General features: G+C 49.0%; 1 protein-coding gene and 4 non-coding genes across 7 annotated transcripts in view; 2 read left to right on the forward strand and 3 right to left on the reverse strand.

The window, feature by feature from the left end:
- Window positions 1-15,776, forward strand: part of LOC142826092 (general transcription factor II-I repeat domain-containing protein 2A-like) — a 293,839-nt gene that overhangs the window by 84,483 nt on the left and 193,580 nt on the right. The window lies entirely within an intron of this gene.
- TRNAC-GCA (transfer RNA cysteine (anticodon GCA)) lies at window positions 9,121-9,192 on the reverse strand. The gene has a single exon. It is a non-coding gene; the product is annotated as a tRNA-Cys (tRNA).
- Window positions 11,318-11,390, forward strand: TRNAK-UUU (transfer RNA lysine (anticodon UUU)). Its single transcript has one exon. It is a non-coding gene; the product is annotated as a tRNA-Lys (tRNA).
- TRNAI-UAU (transfer RNA isoleucine (anticodon UAU)) lies at window positions 11,743-11,836 on the reverse strand. The gene is made up of 2 exons: window positions 11,799-11,836; window positions 11,743-11,778 (listed from the first exon to the last, which is right to left on the reverse strand). It is a non-coding gene; the product is annotated as a tRNA-Ile (tRNA).
- On the reverse strand, window positions 13,705-13,786 carry TRNAS-AGA (transfer RNA serine (anticodon AGA)). Its single transcript has one exon. It is a non-coding gene; the product is annotated as a tRNA-Ser (tRNA).

Consider the following 15,776-nt stretch of genomic DNA (forward strand, 5'->3'; position numbering starts at 1 on the left):
GATAGATTCCACATCCTTTAAACTTGTGACCGGCTCAAGCAGGAAAGGAAAAAGGGAAGTATGGCTCGCCCATTGTTCAGCAAAAGTGAATGAATGTAACACAGCTGTAACCGCAAAGTCAGCAAGTAGGCACTGTATTTAACCTCATTTAGAAAATTAACCTGACCTATAGGAATGCTAAATGTCAAAAATGAAGTAACCTATCATGTTAAGGCACCTAAACCAGGAAGGATGTTAACCCTATAAAAACCCCTGCCTATGAGATGTTGGGGGTCGGCTCTGCTTTGAACATTGAGTTCCTTAGCCGTACCTTGGTTGCAACCAATAAACTTGAGTTGGACCCAGCCTGAAAGTGTCACTCTCTTCTTGGGGTAAATCAGACTAGCCTCCAAGGGGACGAAACCAGCAATTTATGCAACAAATTGGCACCCCAGATGGGACATCCCTTGGACTACTCCGGAGTCGGACGACAAGATTCGCCGTAGGTGACCGTGAAGTGCGCACCGGACTGTTTGAGTCCGTCACGGCACCGAAAGCGTGAGTCGGGACATCCGGAAAGTTAAAGGAGTCTCTATTGAACGAGTCAACTAGGCTGTGAGGTCCGAAGAGAAGGCGCCGGGGCGGAGACAGAGTGAGTATACCGATAATTCCCTGTGTTTTGGGTAGTGTTAGTAATTCGAGAACTGTCCTTCGAGGACAGTGGGAACTTCGAATAAACATGGTGTATCCGGTAGGAAAACACGTATAGGGTAGGCGGGTCGCACCCGAATGGTAAAAGCCTCTGTAAGCCCCAGAAGGAACACCATGAACCCGTGGGTTGCGTGGGGAAGTTATGAGGAGTTAGGAAAACTCCAGTGGATTGCTTTTGTTTTTAGTAGGAGTACTCTTGTTCTTTGTTTTAATGATTTGTTGGAAACCTAAATTGTGAAACCACAGGTTTGTGTGTAAGCATGACTGTCGCTGACCAGGTCTGAGACTTAAGCTGACTCCAGCCGCCCCAAGAATCCTGCAAGGGGAAACCCGATGACCAGGATTTCTTGATTGCAAGGGGGGTCAGCCGAACCTCGTGACCCAGCGAGTCTCCAAGCCCCCTGTTTGTCTATATTTGTTGCTGTCTAATAGACCTGTCTTAAGTGTCACGGTTCCACAAGGGCACACCGGTGTCTCTAGTGAGACAGCCAAGCGCTGGACCCTCTGGGTTCGGACGCTAAAAGCTGGTGTGGTGTCATTCCATCGACACACGGAGCCGTGGTGAAAGCTTGTTGCCTGCATGTGTGTGTATAATAAATATATAGACATGGATTTGGGGAGTTCCTGGATAGAAAACTCCGCAACCCCATTGGGATGCATGTTACAGAATTTTAGTAATTTTAAAAGTGACTATAGAGTAAAAATGGCAAAAGATGAGTTAATTAAATTTTGTCAACTTGAGTGGCCTACTTTTGGTGTCGGATGGCCAGATACGGGCTCCTTTGATGTAAACCTGGTATCCCTAACACATAGCGTTGTGACGCGGGACGGACAGTGGGATCACTTCCCATATATGATTGTTGGTTATTCCACATCCAGGATCGACCAAAATGGATATTAAAATGTAGTATGGGTGTGTGTAAGGTCATGTCTGCAAAGGCAAAGACCTTGGGAGGTAAAAGCCCTGGAATACTGGCTCCCTCTAGTGATGAGGAATTTGAGCCCTATGGAAAGAAGAGGAAACCCCCTTCTTCTTCAGGAGGGTCTAGCCCTATTAGAGAGAATGAGAATTGTTCCTCTCCTGCCACTTCATGAGGAAACAGTAACTCTGAAATCATAAGTGAACTTACATCTGAAAAGTTACCCCCCCTTATCAGACTCCTGCTGGTCCTGGATTCACTTCAGCCCCCCCTGCAGAGGCTGAAGTGAGGGGGGCTGAGCCAACAGGGTGGACTACTCAATTCGGGCAAAAAAATACTTCTTGCGAAAAGGCCCATCAGATCCGGGATCATCATACCATCAGTACCCCCTTAGAGAAGTAATAGAGGAGGGAAGATAAGAGAGCGCAGAAGCAGATGGCAGTGCTGGCTGCAGCACTCTCCAGCAACCAGAGGCCGGACCATAAGGGGCCCCCTCAGAAAGGAAAGGGACGGGTAGCAGTTGATGAATGTGTGCACTGATGGGGAAAAAGGACATTGGAAGAGAGACTGCCCAAAAATTGAAGGCAAAGGGGAAGAAAAGACAACCGGAGAACCGCCAGATGCGGGCAGTATCCTCCGGAGAAGAATCTAGTTGAAGGGGACCGGGATCTAAGGCCACCACCCTATGAGCTAAAGCTCGAAAGGATCCCATGGTAAAAATAAGGGTGGGTGGCAGGGACTATGAGGCTCTGGTGGATACTGGAGCCACATTTTCTATGATTCCCGTAAAACCCCCCTCAGCTAAGGAAAGTGGAAAGCATGTGATAGTGGAAGGAATTGAGGGAAAGAGAAGCAGGCTACCCGTATGTAGACCCCTCCTCACGAAGATTAGAAAAAAAAAAATTATGCTGGAACATGCCTTTGTTGTTTCATCTGCATGCCCAGTTGCCCTGCTAGGGTGAGATATGCTAATTAAGCTGCAAGCTAAAATTTTCTTCCGTAGTGATCAGAATGTAGTGCAGTTGCTGGTGAAACAGGGCTCAAATTACCAGATGGCCCTCTGTGCAGCTGAGATGCTGTTAGAGACAAAAGGGACTGAGGTCTTAGAAGGAGTCAATCCATGTGTATGGGCAGATGAGACCCCTGCCCGAGCAAAGTTTGTGACTCCAGTAAGAATTCCTCTCATTGAAGGAGAAGGCTCTGTGGGTGTAAAGCAATATCCCCTGAGAGAAAAAAAAAAAGAGCCACCTGGATAGGCTTAAAGCCATTAATCGAACAATTCAAAAGATATGGCTAGGTAGTAGAAAGTTCCTCTCCCTTCAACACCCCTATTTTAGGGATGCCAAAACTGGATAGCGTCTCTTATAGACTCGTGCAAGACTTACGGGCAATAAATAAGAAAGTTCTTGTAGACCATCCTATGGTCCCCAACCCACACACTATCTTAACACAAATTCCAGCAGACACAACAGTGTTTATGGTATTAGACTTGAAAGATGCTTTCTTTTCTATACCTTTACACAAAGATAGTTGGAAATTATTTGCTTTTGAATGGGAAGACCCGGACACCCATCACAAAACCCAGCTGTTGTGGACTGTGTTGCCCCAGGGTTTTGTGTCATCCCCCCATATTTTTGGGACGACATTGCAAAAAGACTTAGAAGACTGGAGGGGGCAGCACCCTGAGGTAGCTCTCCTCCAGTATATTGATGATTTGTTGATTACCAGTCCTGATATGCAAAAGGGAAAAAGGGCAACAGAGCCCCTGTTGAATGCCCTAGGGAAGAAGGGATATAAAGTTTCACAAGAGAAGGCCCAAATATGCACCTTCCTAAGCTATGAGATTGAAAAGGGAATGCGGGCTTTGAGCAAGGATCGAATCCAAGCAACTTCAGGAAATTCTCAAGCCCTTCTTAGCAAATAGATAACGACAGCCTCTATGGCTAGAAACGCAGGCAACCCAAAGATGTTTCACAACATATGAGTGGGGGCCATCCAGAGGAAAAAACATAACAAACAGTTAAAACCTTTCCCTCACACGCCGTTATAATTGGCTTGAGGGCGTGGGGGAAGGTAACTTAAAAGCCACCCAAATGTCAACCAGTAGAAATTGAATGTGAAGATGTAATCACTAAAAACTAAATCTGCCCTAACAAGGAGACACATTCTGCAACATAAATCTCCTTACATGAGCAAGTGATTCACCCCAGAGCCAGCAGCATAACTCAACTGCTGCAGCATGGATGTTATGAAAATCATATACTGAAAAGAATTAGGAAGTGTGGGGGCTAATTAGAAAGCCCACTCTCCTTACCAAATTAATGCTAGACAAATCTGTGTAATTAAGAAAAGTCATTTAGCAGGATCAAGACAGATCATAAGAAAAAAAAAAGGGCCCGGTCTGCAATACGAGAGGGAAACAGAACCATGCCACTGTTGGGGAGGGCTAGCAACTCTAAGGTAATTCAAGGGAGTGGAAGGTCACGAGTACCGATGAAGCGCTCTTGTTCTCAGAAAGTTGCAGCTCACTCGCACATGAAAATGATAAGGAACTAGCTGTAACCCGTTCCCCTAGCAGATCTTAGGCAGTATTTTAAGTTATAATAGGCCACCCCGATGGGGGGGGGGGGGGGAGAAATGTTTTCTTGTCTTTCAGATCATCAGAAAGCGCTGGTGCCAGTTGAAAAAAAACAACAACAAAATGCCATGATTCTGTGTCATGACATAATGAGTTTGTGTTCTGTCCAAGTTTGTCTTGTGTGTCTTAATTGTAATACGTATTGCAAATGTTGTGAATAGAAAATTGTTTAGGCTAGGAGAATGTTAACAGTGTCTCCACAGGTGAACAAAAAGAACTGGAAGGAAGCAAGGAGTACATCACGTGAACAGAAGGATGGGAGACATGACTAGCTCCTTCCCACCAGACTAGTTTTGTTTTAATGGCCATTGCTAACTTGCCCTCATTTGGATATCATCAACCAGGACTTTAAGGACAAAATGGAGCCTCCCAGTTGTGCACCATGCCCTGAACAGGCCCCTGTTCCAGAACCAGGACAACTGTCACTGGTCCTTACCTTGATGATGTTCCACACTGGTACAGACCAGCTGTGTGCTAGACTGGCTAATCAAATTGGCAAATGCCTAATTAGGCAATGACAAGGTTTAGCAGATACCATCGCAGATTGGTTTGAGCCTGGTAACCCTATCAGCAACACTTATGTCGTAGCCCAGAAATTGTATGAGAATCCAGACTTGTAAATGCAGTAATATCCAGTGCCCGTAAAGGCCTACACACCAGCCAAGCTAATCAATTGATCCTAAATAATTTGAAGGATCTGTCCAGCTCTGTAGACCTAACCTGATGTTTGGACCAGAAGCTAATTGGATTGGAAGTAAAATAAAGAAATTAGAAGGCCAGTATTGAAGAATAAGGTAAGCTTTAGCCACTACCACTTAGTTCTTATGGTGGTGAGTCCCCAATCTCCCCTGTGCCTACCCATTGGAGTAGGGAAAGAGAGAATCCATGAGGACCCAAAGGCCCACCTGGACAGGGCATAGTACAACCATTTGTTTTTGGTCCCTCTGAGGATTCCTCACTCAGATCAGATCAGAATGGTAACCTCCCTGCTTGTACCAAAGCAAGGGCATATAGATAGAATAGAAGGCATTGCTTATTCTGAAGGTGTGGGAGCCTCCCTATACCCAGGGATTGTTGCACCCACTTTGATAAGAAAATTTTATGTACCTGCCCATTTAACATCATGACGAATCTGCCTAGGCTTGATGTGGTTGTCATAGAAAAACAAATGAACATCGAGCTGGTCCAAATGAACGGTACCTACTGGTGTTTGACTACCCAGACTGATCACTCCATCCTGCCCCTCTGTATATCCGTCTGTGTGCATAACAGTCCCTCATCAAGCGGCCTAACCGTCAATAGAATGTGGACATATCACACTTTGGTAGTGGAGATAACTACACATGAGATGCTGAGTGGCATGGCGGAAGTAAGTACCAAGAGGAGGGTTTACTGGCCCTGCAGGCAAAGATCAAGAAGTTGGTGGCCAATGCCCAAAGATATATCGGGGCTGGCCGTCTGAGGTACACACAGATAGGGAAACACCGTGGACCATGCCAAACACCTATCTCTGCAGCACTCAACCAGGCAGTAGAGGTCAAACCTATAATCATGGGCAGTGCCAGTAAGGCGACGAAATATCTTGGGGATGGATTTGAATAGTGTTTGCCAAATTATGTAGAGAGTTTTGATTTTAACATTTATAATAATGATAGTGCTGTACCAGCACTTCCAGAAGTAAATTAAGATCCCTTAAATTGTTGTATTTAACCTAGTAGATTAAGAAGAACCCCAAAGTCAAGAGAAAAGAACTATAGGAGTAAACTGAGGCAGTCCATGGTATCTTGCTAAGGACTAACAAACTCAAATCATTAAGTCAGCCTGAGAAGCGTATGCTACAGCAGTAACTGCGACCCTGGTTCCCCTGGCAACCACATGCCAAAAAGGCCTCACTTTGATAAGGCTGGTATCAAGCAACCGCGTGGGATTGTTTTTACGGTTTGCTTCATTCCTAGGAAATAACCTTGGTTCCAAAAGAGCTAGCTGGCTTTTGGCTCAGAGAATAAAGACTCTTATGTCCATCAGCGCTGTGAAGTGCCAAGAACTGACTGTTAGCCAATGCTTCCCATTGCAAAATGATCCTACCCCGACTGCTGATAAGCCTCTCTCTTCTGGTCCTGCTTTCCCACCTGTTGGACACCAGAAGAATCGAAATATTACAGGGTGATGTGCTAGTAACCTCTCCCCTGCATGATGCTGAACCACGACTGTTTCAAAGAAAAAGAGGAAAACTCTTGTTGTGCTATGTTGGTACACATTCCTGTTTAGTTTTGTTTTGTTGTGATTATATTATGCTTAAAGCCCTGTTTTATACCTTGTATAATTGCCTCTATACGTCGCACTGTATTGACTACTGTCAACCATGAAATGCTTGTACATTACCAAAGATTAGCTAAAGAAGAAACTGATGAGGTATAAGAAAGAGAAAGCCTCTTGAGGGGGGAATTGATGTATAAAAGGAAAGTCAAATCCCCGGAGCCATTGATTCCCCTATGAGGGGCACGTACAATATATATACATTGCTAATGCTTAGATATATTTGCTATTTGTATAGGAGTAAGACATGACAAAGGTCAAGGCCTGTCACAGGTAATAACTTATAATAAGGAGACGAGGGGAAGTGAAACCAGTCTTCTGTTAAGTAGAGATATGGATAGATTCCACATCCTTTAAACTTGTGACCGGCTCAAGCAGGAAAGGAAAAAGGGAAGTATGGCTCGCCCATTGTTCAGCAAAAGTGAATGAATGTAACACAGCTGTAACTGCAAAGTCAGCAAGTAGGCACTGTATTTAACCTCATTTGGAAAATTAACCTGACCTATAGGAATGCTAAATGTCAAAAATGAAGTAACCTATCATGTTAAGGCACCTAAACCAGGAAAGATGTTAACCCTATAAGAACCCCTGCCTATGAGATGTTGGGGGTCGGCTCTGCTTTGAACATTGAGTTCCTTAGCCGTACCTTGGTTGCAACCAATAAACTTGAGTTGGACCCAGCCTGAAAGTGTGACTCTCTTCTTGGGGTAAATCAGACTAGCCTCCAAGGGGACGAAACCAGCAATTTATGCAACAACTAGTGGCCCCTCAGAGAAGAGCCATTGGCAGCTGCAGTCATCCCTGACGCTGCTGGAGGCACCTTTCCGAAAGGGCCATTTGTGAGCTCATTTCTAGCAAGCTAGCTAGCTCAGTTGGTTAGTGTGTGGTGCTCATAATGGCAAGCTCATGGGTTCAAGCCCCATCTTGGCCACTGAGATGTTTGCCGTGGTGATTGCTCCCACCCACACTGTAGCTCCCTGCTATGGACAGGAAAGAGTTTGAGAGCTTTGCAGGAAGCAGGGCAGAGAGCTGTTAGGAGGAGGCTCCATCCTGCACAGCCCCAGTGGCTAAAAGGGCCTTGGCCTGGCCTGCTTTCCCTAATGGCAGGGAAAACCCTTCTCTTCCCTCCATTACCCCAGTGGGGTGATGTGATTCCCAAATTCCTGCTGCTGCAGTGGCTGGCCCAAGGCTCCCTGCAGGGGGCAGGTTCTGCCAGCCCAAGCCACAGAGGGAGGCTTCATATGTCCTGGAGCATGTGCCCAGCCCACAGGGCTGCTGCCAACCTGGTCACCTGTGTCAGCGGCTCAGCTGCCCAGTGTGGCTGTGTTCTTAAGCAAGAAGCCACCAGCCACCAGTGTAGTGTAGACAGAGCCTTCGTGTGAAGAGCTGTTCTGCTACTTATTGTCAAGGGGGGGTTCTTGTGCATGAAGGAGCAGTGAGCAGTGTGATAGTCCATGCTTCATTTGCATATTTGCATATTGCTTGCGCAAGAGCCCACTAGTGTAAACATGGCCCCTCTGCTTTCTGCTTTCTGTCTAAGCTTAAAAAAATTTTTGTGTGAAGCAGGGAGATTCTAGCATCTTCGTAGGCAAGTGAGTCTGAATCCTGCACCATGACCTCAGTGGGACCCGCTGGGGAGATGTTGGTTTGCTGCAAATCCTTGGTAATGCCAGTATTTGGCTTCCTTCGCTGTGTCTACGCTGCGCATTGCTGCGCAATAAGATATGCAAATGAAATGTGGGGATGAATATTTCCACACCTCATTTGCATACCTAATGAGCCATCATTTTTGCAGCACAGGCTTTTGTGCAAGAAGGAGCTGTCTACACTGCTCCTTCTTGCACAAAAAAACCCTCTTGTGCAGAGCCGTTCCGCCACTTATTGTCAGGAACCCTCGTGCCAGTTGGCAGGAAAATCCAGTTCTGAGCAGTCTCTGAGCGGCCAGTGCCTGAGGGGATCCAACATGGATCCCTAGGTCACAGGTCACAAGGCTCCATTTAGTGGCCCCAGTTACTGACCTAAACACCATCATAACTCGACATCTACGTCTACACTGCAGCCTTCTTGTGTAAGAACTGTTTTGCGCAAGCGTTCTTGTGCAAAAGGTCTTCCACAAGAACACGTCCACACTGCCAAGTGCTTTGCACAAGAGATGTGCTTTTGTGCAAGAGCGTCCATGGCAGTGTGGTTGCTCTCTTGCACAAGAAAACTCTGATGGGCATTTTAGCCATAGGGGTTTCTTGCACAGGAAATTCATGTTGCCGGTCTACACCGCCCTCTTGTGGAAGAGCTCTTGTGCAAGAAGGCTTATTCCTCATGGGTAGAGGAATAACTCTTCTGGAAGAAGCCCTGTTTTCCAAAGCTGTAGTGCAAATTTACTTGTGCAAGAATGCTTGTGCAGTGTAGATACTCTGCACATTTTTCTGCAAGAACAATTGTTCTTGCACAGAAAGCCTGCAGTATAGATGTCACGTTAGGGTTTGTATGCATTTAAACAGTTCACATATAATGGAAATCCAAGAAAGGTGAATGTCTGCATTAAATCAACACTCTCTCAGGGGGCACATGGATTTGAACCAAGGACCACTTGATCTGCAGTCAAACACTCTGCCTCTGAGCTACACCCCCATGTGAGAGTTGGGGCTGCAGCCAGTATTGAGAAGTGGGTAGGGAACAAGAGGCTTTTGTAGACAACACATCTCAGGTGGGACGGACCCTCACTGACCCTAGATTGTGACTGGTCCTAACAAGGAGTTTGCCATGAAAGCAGCAGAACTGGGGCAGGACAGAGGTTCTGTCCACACGGAAAAGTTCTTTTGGAACAATGGCCGTTATTCCAAAATAACAATGCAAGAGTCTACACAGCAATTCCGTTAGTTTGAAATAACTCTGAAATAACGGATGGCTGATTCCAACTTCTGTAGACCTCACTGTACGCAGAAAAATGCCTATTCTGAAATAGCTATTTCAAAATGAGGTGCGTGTACATGCTCTACTTCTGCTATTTCAAAATATCCCCTCCCCAGGGCCATTATAAGTTATTCCCCCTGGGGCTCTAAATCAAGGTAGCACGTCGACATTAGGGAAGCCTCCTTGGACTCATTTTGAGGTTTCCCTGCAGTGCAGACGTGCTATTTTCAAATAAACTGTTCCAGAAGAGCTTATTCCAAAATAAACGTGCCATGTAGACGTAGTCAGACAGTCCTGAGAGATGAAGCAGCCGGAGGGAAGCCAGGAGAGCAGAGGCCAGACTGAGAACTGAGTGTCCCAGGTGTCTACCCCAGGCCTTCTGTCTAGGTCCCAGGTGTAAGGGGCAGCACTAATGACTCTGAATCCTCCAATCTGAGTTTAAATCTCAGTGGGACTGGCTGGGGTGGTTGCTGGGAGGTCCTTGTGCTCCAGGCTTTTCAGCTTCCTTGCCCTGAGGTTCACTAAGGTGGTTTTGCTTGTCTGAGGCCCATTAGAGCTTCGTGAGCAGACTTGTGGTCAGGTGCCTGAGGCCCATCTCACCCCCCAGCTCAGCCCATGCTGGAGGCAGCCAGAGAGTGTGAGCAGAACGGGGGCGGGGGAGTTGTATACTTTGGGAAGGGTCCTGGCTCCAGCCACACACCTTGGAACAAAGACCAACGGTTCCTGCACAAAGTGCATTGTGGGAATAAGAGTTGGGGCAGCAGGAAAGGGGCCAACCCCTGAGCACCAGCGAGCAGGTGGGAGAAGATGGGAGTGAATCCTCCTACCTCTCACGTGCAAAGGGAGCACTAACCCACGTGCAACTCATCTCTAGTGCTCTGGCCTCCAGCAGCTTTGTGCCCCACTAGGGTGGGTTATTTCAGAGACCAGAGAGGAAGAGGGAGGGGTCTCTGGATGTGCGGAGTCCCCCGGCTCTGCCTGTGAAAAGAAAGAACAAGGGCACAGGCAGAAACTTCAATTCCACTTTGTGCGTCTTGACTTTTTCAATCTAAGGACTTTGAAGAAAGACTTCAAATATCTGCTCCAGTGGTGCAATGGGTCAGTGCACAGTACTTATAAGGCAGTACTTGTAGGAGACATGCTGAGGTTGTGAGTTCAAACCTCACCTGCAGCACTCCCTTTGAGACCCTGCTGGGTTGTCCCCTTGCAGTGGTTCCCAAACTATTCAGCATCACTCCCCCCTTTTTGATTTTTGAAAAACCCTCATGTCCCCCCCCCCCAAATAGAAGCAAAACTTGTTTTAGCAAAAAAGAAAAAAAATTGATGGGGGGAGGGCTGGGTCACCTCTTCCCCCTCCCCTGGAATTTCTTCACACCCCCTCTCCCTCCCGCCCCGGGCTGGCCCCAGAGCTCAGGCCCTGGGAGTCTGATCAGCAAGTGAGACTCGCCCGTCAGTCCAAGCTGCTTTCTTCCCGGCCACGTAGGAAGGGGCCACTGCAAGTGCACATCCCCCTGGCCTGCTGTGTCTGTGGAAAGGGGGAAGAGGACACATACCTCTCACTGGCGACAGGGCGCATGGATCCCACTCGTTCCTGCAGAAAATGAAACAGGCTGAGCATTTTGCAGAGAACAGGCCAGAGCCCTTCCCCTGTCCCTGGAGAGATGGAAATGGGGCCGTTCCTTGTGGGGAAAGAAGTGGGTGTGTTGGGAGTGGGGTTAGAGTTCAAACCTCTTCACAGACCAGAACCCCACATTAGGGGCAAAAAAGAGTCTGAAGTCAGGCAGTGGAGAACACTTGGCTCTTGTTATGCTGTGATGGGATATTAGGAAACTTTTTGCACACAGCCTGGCTAGCTCAGTTGGTAGAGCATGAGACTTTTAATCTCAGGGTCATTGGTTCAAGCCCCATGCTGGGCGATGCCCTTCTTTAACTCACATTCTCAGTCTGCAAGCAATTGGCTCAGCTTTCATAAGGGCTTTGGAAAGAAAAAGTCTAGTCCTGGGGCCCAGCTTTAGTAGAACCAGAGAGAGAACCATCTTCCCCATCTCCATCAGCAGCCTCCGCCCCTTTCAGCTATTGGGTCGGACTGGGAAAAGAAGTGGGAAATGGGACAAAGTAGCTTGTCTCTGTTCATGAGCTTCTCCAGTGGCTGAAAGGGACGGTGGCTGCTGATGGGGGTGGGGGGAAGAAAATGGGCAACAAAGACCCTCCTCTGAGCTCCCCCAGCGTTCACTGGAAGGGGCCAGACCAGCGGGGACTAAAAGCTACTGCTCCAGGCGACGTTTGAACTCACAACCTCAGCATGTCTACCACAAGCACTGCCTTATAAGTACTGTGCGCTGACCCATTGCGCCACTGGAGCAGATATTTGAAGTCTTTCTTCAAAGTCCTTAGATTGAAAAAGTCAAGAAGCATAAAGTGGAATTGAACAAGTGGGGCTGGAAGCTCAGTTCCGAAGGATGAGAGAGGTGAAGGGAGAGTCAGAGAAGCGGCTGCTGGATGCTCTGCGTGGCCCAGGGATCTGGACGAAGAGCTGTGCTCAGGTTTTCTGCCATAAAGCTTTGCTTCTGGGCAGTTTGGCTACGATTGAGGGCTTCCTGCCTCCAGGAGAGGATGGGAAGCTGTGCAAGGCAGCCTGCAGCTGCAGGACCCACTCAGGCCCGTTTTGGGGGGGTTAAAGGGAAACCTCCCTGAGAAGCTTTGCTGCTTCCTCCTCAGAGTGCACTGGTTGGCAATTGAATGCAGGTCAACTGCTTGGAAGGGAGCAATGCTCACCACTGCACCACCCATGCCTGCACCTTTGTGCTCTAGGTGAGAGGGGCCTGCGTGGTTTGGGGTAAAGCATAACTTCTTGGCCATTTGGACAAGATCGGAAGTGATGATGGGGGGAGTGGCTTCCTTGCACTCTCCATGACATGAAGAGCTGGGAGGGAGAGAAGTCCCAGAGGTTTCTGGGTGGGAGAGTGCAGCTTCTCGACTCTTGGGCTAAGTGCAAGAGCAGCGAAGGGAGAGGCAGGGAAGTGGCTACGGGCGCTCTGAGTGACCTGGGGATCCAGCCCAAGAGCAGTTCTTGTGTTTTTTGCCGTAAAGCGTTGCTCCTTGGCCATTTGCTTAAGATCGAGCACTTCCTGCCTCTCGGCGAGCCATGTCACAGGCACAAGCCCCCAGAGTCTACACAGCAATTCCGTTATTTTAAAATAATTCTGAAGTAACAGACGGCTTATTCCGACTTCTGCAAACCTCATTCTACGAAGAATAAAGCCTGTTCCAAATTAGCTATTTCAAAATAAGGCGTCTGTAGATGCTTCACTGCTGCTATTTTAAAATAGCCCCTCTCTAGGGCTATTGCAAGTTATTCCTCCTGCAGCTCTTACTTGAGATAACTCTTCTATATTAGAGGAGCCTTCCTCGGACTATTCTGAGGTTTCCCTGCAGTGCAGACGTGCTATTTCGAAAGACGCGATCTTGGAATAACTATTCCAGAATAGCCTATTCCGAAGTAAATGTGCCATGTAGAAGTAGCCAGAGAGATGAAGCAGCTGGATGGAAGCCAGGAGAGCAGAGGCCAGTCTGAGACCTGAGTGCCCAGGTACCCAACACAGGTTCCCTGTCTAGGTCCCATGGTGTGAGGGGCAGTGCTCAGGACTCTGAATCCTGCAATCTGAGATGAATTCTCAGTAGGACTTGCTGGGGCAGGCTGGATTGGTGTGAGGTCCTCACACTCCATGATTATGTCTACATTTGTGGCTTCTTGTGTGAGTAATATGCAAATGAGGCTAAGCGTGGACTATTGCCAAGCCTTATTTGCATAGCTAATGAGCCACCATATATATGGAAGAGGCTCTTGCCTCAGAAGGAGCTGTCTACACTGCCCCTTTTTGCGCCTCAAAAACCCTCGTGCGCAATGCTGTTCTTCCTGAAAATAATGGGTGTAACGGCATTGCACAAGAATGTTTTGTGGGAATGAGAGATGGGGCAGCAGGAAAGACGCTCCCTGAGCACCAGCCAGCAGGTGGGAGGGAATCCCCCCCATGCGAAGGGAGCACTAACACACTTGCAACTCATCTCTAGTGCTTGTGCCTCCCTGAGGCCCAGCAGCTCTGTGCTAGAGCCAGTTGTGTGTGAGAGGGATGAAAAGGAACCCCTAGAAATCAAACCCAGCCCTGGCTGCTACCAGCACTCCTAGCAGAAGGGTCACTCTAGCCAGGGGTGTGGCCAAAGCACAGACCTTGCTGTGAGCAGGATTTGAACCTGCGCAGGGAAACCCTGTTGGATTTCTAGTCCAACACCTTAACCACTCGGCCACCACAGCTGTGAGGGTAGTGGACCCCCTCAGGTCTGGGAAACTGGTAACTAATCCCAGTGCCCAGGCCTGACATCACCTACCCCACAGAATCCACACAGCAAACCTGGCTCCCCGAGCACAGGAGGAGTCTGTGGGCTCATTGCTGGGCCGTGGGGTGAAGCAGCAAACCAGCCCCCTCCTGTGGGCCCTGTGAGTGTTGCTGAATCTGGGCCCCTGCACCTGGGGAATGGCAAACAAAAAGTCTAGGGGCCACACAGAGACCCTGCTGGGCTGAGCAGGAAGTGGCTGGGACTTTGCTTTGTCTTTGCCTGTGGGCTTGTCTGTCTGCAGCCTGGAAACCTCCTGGATCCTCAGACCACGGGTCTGGATGGAGCGTTACAGATGTCGGAATAATGGAATTGCTGTGTAGACGCTCCCATTGTTATTGCAGTGTAATGGCCGTTATGCCCAAGGAACGCTGCTGTGTAGATGCAGCCTCAGAGAAATGCTGAGCAAGGATTCTTACAAGCTTTGTGTTTGTACAGTGTTAGGAGAGAGGGGGAAATGAGGTCACTTCTCTGGATAGAAAGGAGAGGAAGCGTCAGGAGAGGGATTTCAACCCACACCTCCCTTTGGGGAGCAGACCACCCCACTGAGGGAAAAACAGCAACTTGAGCCTGATGCCTTAGACCACTCAGCCATCCTGCCACCTACGTTTGTACTTTCAACCACAGTTTTCGTACATGTGTGAGTTGCTCGGGGAGGCCAAGGGGGCCCTCTCTTTCCCCACCTAACAGCCGCTCTGCAGCACAGCTGGGTTTATCCCCACTCACCGGTGTGGGGTGTTTTGCAGGAGATGACAAGAAGCGGAAGAGGGGAACCTCTGGCTGGCAGAACCAAGACTTGGGATTCTCCTGTGCCAGGGAGTCTGTGTCAGTGCACGTGGGGATGCTGACCTGGGGGGCACCTGGGTATGTTGGTCATCAGGTGCTTGTTCCCGGGGATAACACTTATCCCTGTGACACACTTTGTGCAGGGACCGTTGGTCTTTGTGCCACGGCACGTGCCTGGAATGTGGGACCGAGGAACTTTCCCTAAATAGACACAAACCCCTCACCCCCAGCACTCTGTCTGCTTGAGAGCCCAGAGCCCTGGCTTTGACTGGCTGGTGCCTGGCACGTGGGGAATTGCGGGAGGGGACTTAGATCTAGTGGTAGATTTCTAGAGTGCCACAGCAGCTGCTGACAGCGTGGGGATGTGCACGTCTGTCTGGGGTTACTGAGCACCCGGCCTGCCTTGCTGAGTCCTGGATTCAGCTTTACTGAAACCCGCGTCGTTCGCCTGCACCCAGGTCAGTCCATGTCAGTGGCTCAGGGGTTTCTCCCCCCAGCGCACTGCAGAGAAAGCCTTTGTGTATTAATGGGCCTCAGGGAGCCCAGAACAGAGGGAGTTGGGATTCTAGTCCCATTGATCCACACAACCCAAGCCTTGCCACATCCCTAATCCTGTGCCCTGATTTCTGTACCCTCCCACATCCTCACCCTGATCTGAGCTCCATTCTCCCAAAATCCCTGCCTTGAGCCTCCCACACTCCACATTTTAATTTCTTACAGGTACTGTCCTATCACAACCCCTCACCCAACTTCCTGCCTTGAGCCTCCCCCCGCCCAAGGGGTGGTGCCCAATAGAACAGTCCCTGTAAGAAATGTGTCACTTTCACCCCTGGGAGCAGCTCAGCCATGCAAAGGGGCTGCCTGGGGCAGGACATTAGCCCTGGAGGGCAGGGGTGGGTGTGGCAGTGACATCACAAGGGCCTTTTGCAGCCCCTCAGCTTATTGGCTAATGGAGGTTGGGAGGTGATGACCTCACAGAGAGTCCATGACAATGGCCAGGTGGGACAGGCTGCAGGGCAGGGGCCATCTCAGAGCCCCCCCCCCCTCCCATGGCTTTGCTGCAGGGCAGGGGCCATCTCAGAGCCCCCCCCCCCATGGCTTTGCTGCAGGGATTCTCCTTCTTG

The sequence above is a fragment of the Pelodiscus sinensis genome, unplaced genomic scaffold (genome assembly GCF_049634645.1).
Source record: "Pelodiscus sinensis isolate JC-2024 unplaced genomic scaffold, ASM4963464v1 ctg46, whole genome shotgun sequence".
In the NCBI taxonomy this organism is placed as follows: Eukaryota; Metazoa; Chordata; order Testudines; family Trionychidae; genus Pelodiscus; species Pelodiscus sinensis.